Source organism: Equus przewalskii, chromosome 22 (assembly GCF_037783145.1).
Source record: "Equus przewalskii isolate Varuska chromosome 22, EquPr2, whole genome shotgun sequence".
NCBI classification, from domain to species: Eukaryota; Metazoa; Chordata; class Mammalia; order Perissodactyla; family Equidae; genus Equus; species Equus przewalskii.
Genome location: NC_091852.1, coordinates 44,686,641 through 44,694,532, shown reverse-complemented (window position 1 = coordinate 44,694,532; position 7,892 = coordinate 44,686,641). Strand labels below are relative to the sequence as shown.

Genomic DNA, 7,892 nt, shown 5'->3' with positions numbered 1-7,892 from the left:
GCTGTGATGGCTGCTATTTTTGTGGCAAACTGATTATTGGCCTTCATTGAATATTCACAGCTCTATTAGCTAAGACCCCTACTGTTTCTCAGGGAGTAAAAACTGGTAGACTTCCAATTTTCTGTGCCCACTCTGTGCCATAACAATGGCCCCAGGACTGCTATTTTCAACTGAATCTGGAATGAGAGATCAATTATATTCTCTTGTTCATATTTGCCAGTTATATTTGCCAGTTTTTTGCAAATCATTTTTAAAGTTGTCTGCCCTCAATTTTTAAGTCATCAATGCTATGGATTTATATAGTGGATCCATTCCTGGTGGAACTGAAACCTGTTTCCCACCCATCTGACCTTGACTGGTGCACGATATATGTCAATGTATAGGATTGGATGACATGGTGCTTTTTAAGCCATTGGTTGCATCTTCTGCAGTATCTATAATGGAAATTTAGAATGTTGTATTCAGATGGCCTAAGGTTTCTAATGTCATTTTTGCCCTCTTCTCTTTCCTATTGAAAATTCTCTTATAGGTCCATAATTGCCTTGCTCAGTGTGGCACAAAAGGCCTTCTACAGTCTTACCCAGGGCCTTGTTTTCCCCATCTATTCTACAACACATGCTCCTTCCTAAACCAGCATTATCTTAATCCAGTATTCTAAAATGCCCAGGCAATATGCATTTTGGTACCATATTACTTACTAGTTTGACTCTTTTTGAATGTTTCATGAGATTTAGTCTTGCCTCCCATTGGATATTCCTAGCTAGACTGAGTGAAATCAGAGTCAGCATGATCCCTAAAATGTTTAGCAAACTAGAATTAATTTATTGAAAGCAGGAGCTAACCATTTGACTCAGAGGGTGAGGGATTTGGGAGAGGAGCAGTGGTGCATGTGCAGAAGCAAATTCTATATGTATGCCCTTTGCCTTCTTTGGGAGGAGCAGAGCTTACCAAGAGCAGAAAGACACTGCATAGGATACATGGTTTCTGCAGCCCTGGAGACTACTATGATGGAGACCAGAAATTCACAAGGAAGCTGTGGAATTGGACTCCTGACTTCCTGGTTGGCACCGGGGCAACGCATTTCTCTTTTTCCTTTCTACTCTTTTCTCTTTCATCTTTCCTAAATTTCTCCTCTATGATATTTGTTTTGATTTTCACATTGCTCAGTTATTTCATTGAAGGGAGAAGTTGCTAGTTGACGTTAATTCCAGTTGGAACATAGTATAAGTTTGCCTTTAGCTTGAAAGTTTTCATTCTGGATGAAACTAGACAGGCCAATAGAAACCCGTGGCCACCATAAAGTGTGTCAACTCTACTTAGTTTCTGTTTTCTCCACTGCTTGAATGCCAGAAATCATGTCTTGTATTATTTTGTTTTCTCTCTCCCAGTTTCCCCACTTCACTTAAAATTTACTCTCTTCATTCATTCTTCAAACATTTGTTAACCCTTACTATATGCAGGAATTGTTCTAATCTTTGGTGGTGAGATGGTGAGCAAGATCTAGCACCATTCTTATGCAGTTTACAGTCCCTGTGCTGTCCAATATGGTAGCCACTAACCACATGTGTCTACTTAAGTGAGAATTAATTAAAATCAAATTGAACTTCTCAGTCACATGAACCACAATTCAATTGCTCAGTGGCCACATGTGGCTGTATCTCTTCTATAGGACAGCACAGCAAAAGAACATCCCCATCATCACAGAAAGGTCTATTCGGGAGTGCCAGCAGACTCTAGTAGAAAAAAATATCCTGTGTACCTGTTCCCTTTTATTGAGCACATATTATGTGTCAGGTACTGAGCTAAGTGTTATGTGTACATTTTATCATTTTATTTTATCAATATCCTGATGAATTCAGAGTCGATATCCCCATTCTACAGAAGAGAAAGATGAGGTATAAGATTTAAGGATTGTCTGAAACAATATGTTATAACAAGCTTTTACTATTAATTTGAATGAGTGGGTTTAATCATTTAGATCTCATAGCTGAGGCAATGAGTGAACCTCGTATTCAGAAGTAGATTAAAGGGTGTCTAGAATACTGATCTATAAGTAAATTTAACATCTCCAGAATAATGCCAAAATTTAATATTAGTTTATTCTGGCTTCCACATGTGACTCCTTACGTAACGGCCAATTAGTACCCATTCCTCTGGAAGAAGAAAGTAGCTTCAGGAGAAACAAAACAGAACAAAAATTCTCACAACTACAGGCCCTGTCCCCACTAAATAAGTCTTGAACGAGTATTTAAAGCATATGGCTTTGAATGGGCATCAAATTATTAACCTGCTGAGAGTACTCATATGTCTTGGTCTGAGGGAAAATGGCTTTTAGGATCTAGTATATTTGATAATTTAGCGGTCTAGTGATATAATTAAGCAATTCCATACTCATTATTTATTCCCTCATTCAACAAATAGTTTCTCATGACGTATTCTGTCACAGGCCTGTGGCTAAGACTAGAAATACAAAGTTGAAGAAAGTGTCCTTCTCCCAAGGAGCTTGCAATCTAGTGAGGAACATAGAACATTACACTACAATAAGTGTTTGACCACTGTACCCGGGTAGACACTCCAGGGTACAAAATAGCAGACATGACCTCAAGGAAACTTCTCACAACCAGGGGAGAGGGAAAATTCATGCAAATAAATATAACACAATTTAGAATTTGGCACATTCAATAGTGGTCAAGTATGCAAATGTGCCATATCAAATGTTATATATAATGAAACACTTTTTATAAATGTGGATGCATAAAAGAAGAGACATAGCTGCCACTTTGGGAGGGGCTGAAGGAGGCAGAGGAGTTAGGAAAGGCTTTACAAAAGTGCTGGGATTTGAGCTGACCTCCAAGACTGCAAAGAATTGGAGGAAAGGATCTCACAGGCAGAGGATCAGCAGGAGCAAGAGCAAAAAGATCCAGAAATGCATGGCTTCTTCTCAGAATGGAAGGGTGAAGAGTCAGCTGTGGCCACATCTGGTTAGAGGAGGGAAGCCCTGATGGATCAGGCTGAGGACCGGTTGCTGAGGATCTTGAATTAGTTACGCTGAGGGATTTAGGGCTCTTCAAAAGATGATAACTGTGTCCATAATTTAGAAAGAAGTTAAAATAAAGAACTCGCATCTGAAAACCTTTATCGAGTGGCAACAAAATGAACATTTTGTACTTATTTGTTTAGACAATAACTGTTTTAGTTTTCTCATTTGAATGGTTAAAGATTGAATGTGGTTCATTTTGAGGAAAACAGACAAAAACACTTTTGAATTCACAAGAGTGTTTTTCGGCTTTAACATTTCTTACTTTGTTAATAGTTCACACCCTGTGAATAATGCAGGAGCTGCATTCTTTCTCCATTGCCACTCAAAGTGCAAATTAGGAACTTCATCTCCTTAAGGTTTGAGCTTATAACTGACAGGTACAGATTCCCAGGGGCAGCAGTTAACTTCCTGTAAACTGATATAAGAATGAGTTGATGCCTCCAGAAGGGAAAGTTAATATGGTAGGTGAATTAGATTCCCTTTGCTCCAAAGAAAGACTTTTACTTAGCTATCTACTACCCTCCAGGATCCGTGCTTCAGAAATGTCTGGTGCAGAGCATGTCACCTCTGCTTGCAGACCAGCCGTCTAACACTCAGAGCATTGACTCAGACCCTAATAGACTGCCTGTATGACTGACAGAATGAGAAGACATGATTCACACCCACCAGGGCTTACTCTCAATCTGGAGAGAGGTGTGGCTTCAATCATTAGGTTTTAAAAGTATGACAATTACCTCCTAGAAAGTCCTTCTTCTGTGGTCTCAAGGTTGTTGCAGCAACTCACTCTGGGCTATGGGCACATTATGCTCTTTCACCTGCCTGGTGTTTTTCCAATCCTTGTGAAAGAAGGATGACTGGAAGAGTGAAACATATTAAAAGAGAAATGGAGCTGGGCATCTAAATAAAGTGATTGAGAGTCAACTCATGAGTATGTTCCATAAAAGGGCAAATCAAGAAATAGAAATCCAAAGGCCAAACATATTCGTTTTCTTACTCATTATGTCTGGCCTGGAGCTTTCCCGTCTTCCTCCTAATATCCTCTTCCTCCTTTTCAGTTGTTATGTTCCAATGGGGCAACCAATACTTGGGCCCGAGTCCTTGACCACAGTTGATGATTGTGTAGTGGACTCCTGATCCTAGCCTGACCAGTCCAACTCCTTCCTTGAGATGTTTCAAGCCACCTTTAAGAAGACAAGAGGAACAGTTCCCCTCTAGTATTGAAACTTTGAAAAGTGAGCCTTGGGCTCAGCTAGTGGTCATATTTCTACTATGTGGAGAAAGCTCGACTGGGAGAAGGAAGCCGCTATGTAGAGAGAAGCATAGATGAAGAATGGAAAGAGAAAGTTCTAGAGGCATTCAGATATCTATGTCGTCCCTGAGAAGCTAAATCTCTGTGCCTGCCAAGATTATGTGAAATAGCCAGTATCCAACCAATCAATCTTTATTTCTTCCTAACTGAGTTAAGATACCTTTCTATTACTTGCAACCAGAACATTCTTGATTAATACAAAAGAGTGAGTGTACTTGACGTTTTATGTTAATCTTAAATCAAATCCCTACATATCGCAGAAATTACTGGGCTCTGTATTGGAGTTTTCTTCTTTTCTAAGCACCTCCCCCTGCTGATAACTTTCCATCTCTTTCATGTTTAGAGTTCTTTAATGCTTCTGCAAAACTTGTGAAGCCGTTAAAGTCCCAAACCTGTAAAATTCCCATGTTGCCGTGCTAAATAAGCTCTGATTGTTTTTACTTGCTTTCTCGCATCCACAGACAAATTTCTAAAGAATGTTCCCTGTGAGTACAATAAATTCATAAGCCCTGGGATCTAAGAGCTGAACAAACCACATTGTGGGATAGGAAAAAGAAAGAATTTTTAAATGCTTCATTGGTTACTTTTCATCAGTTCCCATGTCTTACTCTCTTTTATTAATTATATTATAGCTGATTCACAATGTTATTAATTTTTGTATTTAAAATCAGCTCAAGGGATAGTATTTATTTTTTCTGAGGAAAGCAGATATCTAATTCATTTTTACAAGCTTTTGATTGTGTCTGAGTTCTTTATGAAATCACCTCCCTTTCTTTGCATTTCCTCTTAGCAGTTGCCAGGCAACTCCTATGATACTTGGCAAAAATATTCTGAGAGGATTTTTTTAGAATAAAATTAGTAGAGGCATAGACACCTTGTAATGTTGGATATTACAGTTGTTCAGATGTAAAATTAGCCACTATGAATGAGGATTATTACTTAATGTTATACGAAATGGGACTCACTGTCCAATTGTAACCTGGGTCTCCCACCTACAGTTTGCCTAAATTGCAAAGTATATCTTAATTCCTGATTTGAAAAGAAAATGAGGTTGATAAAAAAAAAATAACAATGACTCTTTTATTGAGTTTAAAAAGGTGAGTGATGATAAATGAATTTGCCTAAGCATTTTCTTTCTGATTCAGCCTACTGCCCCAGACTAACTGACTCAGAGAAAAGCAATCTTTTCATTTCAGATTTCCTATTGAGAAAGAATTGGAAAGACCAAGGTGGGGATTTAGTTTCCTTTGGTTATTTCTAGAGGCAACTCCATATAAGATACATTCTACTAATTTAATTATTATGCTATTGAACCCTTCTAAACAAGTGTGGTAGAAGAATGCTGGGAATATTAATTAGAAGTTCAAATGAGATAAGATATGTGACAGTGCTTTTAACACAATACTCCAGATTTAGATTTTTATTGTATTGGTGCTGGTGACGGTGGTAGTTTTTACTTTAAAGTTAAGAAGGAATCCAGTATGAACCCTTGCTGAGAGTGGCTGTCTCCTACATCTCATTCTACAGTTGATTGTTAAGTTTGGCCAATGAAAAAATGTATGTGGATTGGGAGAGACAAATGAAATTTTTGTGTTATTGGATATCCTCATTTGGAAGCCAGGTAGCTTTAGGAAAATAAGGCAGTTCTATTCATAATGGAAACCTCTCTATCTCCTCTCTAAATCCCATTCCTTCTGCTTTCATTTTGAACTATACTCAATCTCTCTCATTTTTCTCTATATTCAATTTATTTCTGTTAGCCAGAACTTTTCGCTGAGCGTATAAAGCTGTCTGAATCTATTACATCTTAAAACTAAAAAATATAAATAAGCAATTATTTCTTAATTATTTGGCCCTTGACAGGGATATCCTCATGCCTCACCTTCCTTTTATACCTGAATTTCCTGCTGTGTGGTGGGCCTCCACTTATTCCTCAACCAATTGTTATTTGGTTTCTCCTCCCTCTGTGAAAGGTCTTTCTCTCGGAACTGAAGTTGCTGATTCCATTGATTTGTCCTCTCCACAGAATTTGAAACTCGTGACAATTAGGTTCTTTTCAAAGTTCCTCTTTAGTTTTCAGTTTCATCATTTGATCCTGCCTTCACTCTCCCTTCTTTGAATGGTTTAAGGGCACTTTCTAATCAAGTTGTTTCAGTATCAGTATCCCTCAGTAGTCTAGGCTCCCTTACCCCCTGACTCTATGTATTCTCCCTGAGTGATTTAGTCAATCCTGAGGTTTCTACACCGTCAGTTTTCATGACTCCAAAGGGGTGTGTGTGTGTGTCAGAGAGAGAGAGAATGAGACTCCAACCACGTGTCTTTCCTTAGCTCCAGAGCTATTCAAAATCCTTTGAACTTCTCAGTGTATATGATCTGATAAAAACTAAAATTTAACGTGCTTCAAATGAACTCATTCCCCACAAGACATTTTCACATTCTCCTTATTCCCATTTTCACTGAATAGCATGGTTATTCACATAATTTCCCAAGCCACAATTCAGACCTGTTCTGAACTCCTCTCTCACTTTCCATCCCTAAATAATTGTCCATCAAACTAGAATATCTATCTCTTAAATATTTTTCAAATCTGTCTCCTCCTCTTCAGCTCTATTGTCTCTACCATAACAATTTATAATCTCTTTCCTGATAGCTTAATCACATAGTCCTCCAAAGGCCAACTCTGTGCTTTCACAGTCCTTCCTCCTTACACTTGCTTGAATAAGGACAGAGTAAGATTAAAGAGAAAGTTATGCATTTTTCATTTTTCGTAGTAGCATGTAGATAATTCTAAGAAATCATTTTATATAAAAACAAACATAGCTGGGAGCTAGAGAGGAAGTGCATGTGGTTTTCCTAGTGAAATATTAGCAAGTGAATGTGTTTGAGTAGGAATACTAAAAAAAATTCCTTTTCAGTGATGTGGAGGGACGAGTATTTCTATATCCATCTGGATCTTCTGAACTTAGTTATGGTTCATATATTCACCAAATCCAAGGAATTTAAAAAATTCTACTAAAGCAAGGCCTGACTTTTAAATGTGATCATCTAAGTGTTCCAGTTTACAGAAGTGGAACGAACTTCCATCTGTTGCCTTCTTGAATGGTGCTGCGTTTCTTTCTCCTGCCAGAATTAATTATGAATGATCCTCGAGATTCTTGGTTCCTGGCCTGGAAGACTAAAGCCACAGCGTTCAACCCCACCTTCTCCCTGATATGAAATACTCCAGTAGTTACAGGTGCCTTTGGCATTAGAGAATTCTGAAAATTTTCTGCTATATCAAAACATTTGAGAGACTACATCCTGCTGCCAATTAGTGTAAACTCTGCTTATCCAGGGTTTTTACCTTCCTGATGAACTATGATATGGTAGTGACTCCTGTATTAGCATCATACACGTGTTTGCACATAGACAATTACTGTCACAACAAATGGGATTTAAAAACAGGGGCAGATCCATACCAGGAGAAATGTGAGGCCAATGTACTGGGGATAATGGTGTGCTTCGTATTTCATCTTGATGTTTTGAAAAAGAATAAGAAAAAGG

At 38.2% G+C, this 7,892-nt stretch overlaps 1 protein-coding gene across 6 annotated transcripts in view; it reads left to right on the top strand.

Moving 5' to 3' along the window:
• The window catches only part of LINGO2 (leucine rich repeat and Ig domain containing 2), a 1,108,854-nt gene that overhangs the window by 342,357 nt on the left and 758,605 nt on the right, over positions 1–7,892 (top strand). The window lies entirely within an intron of this gene.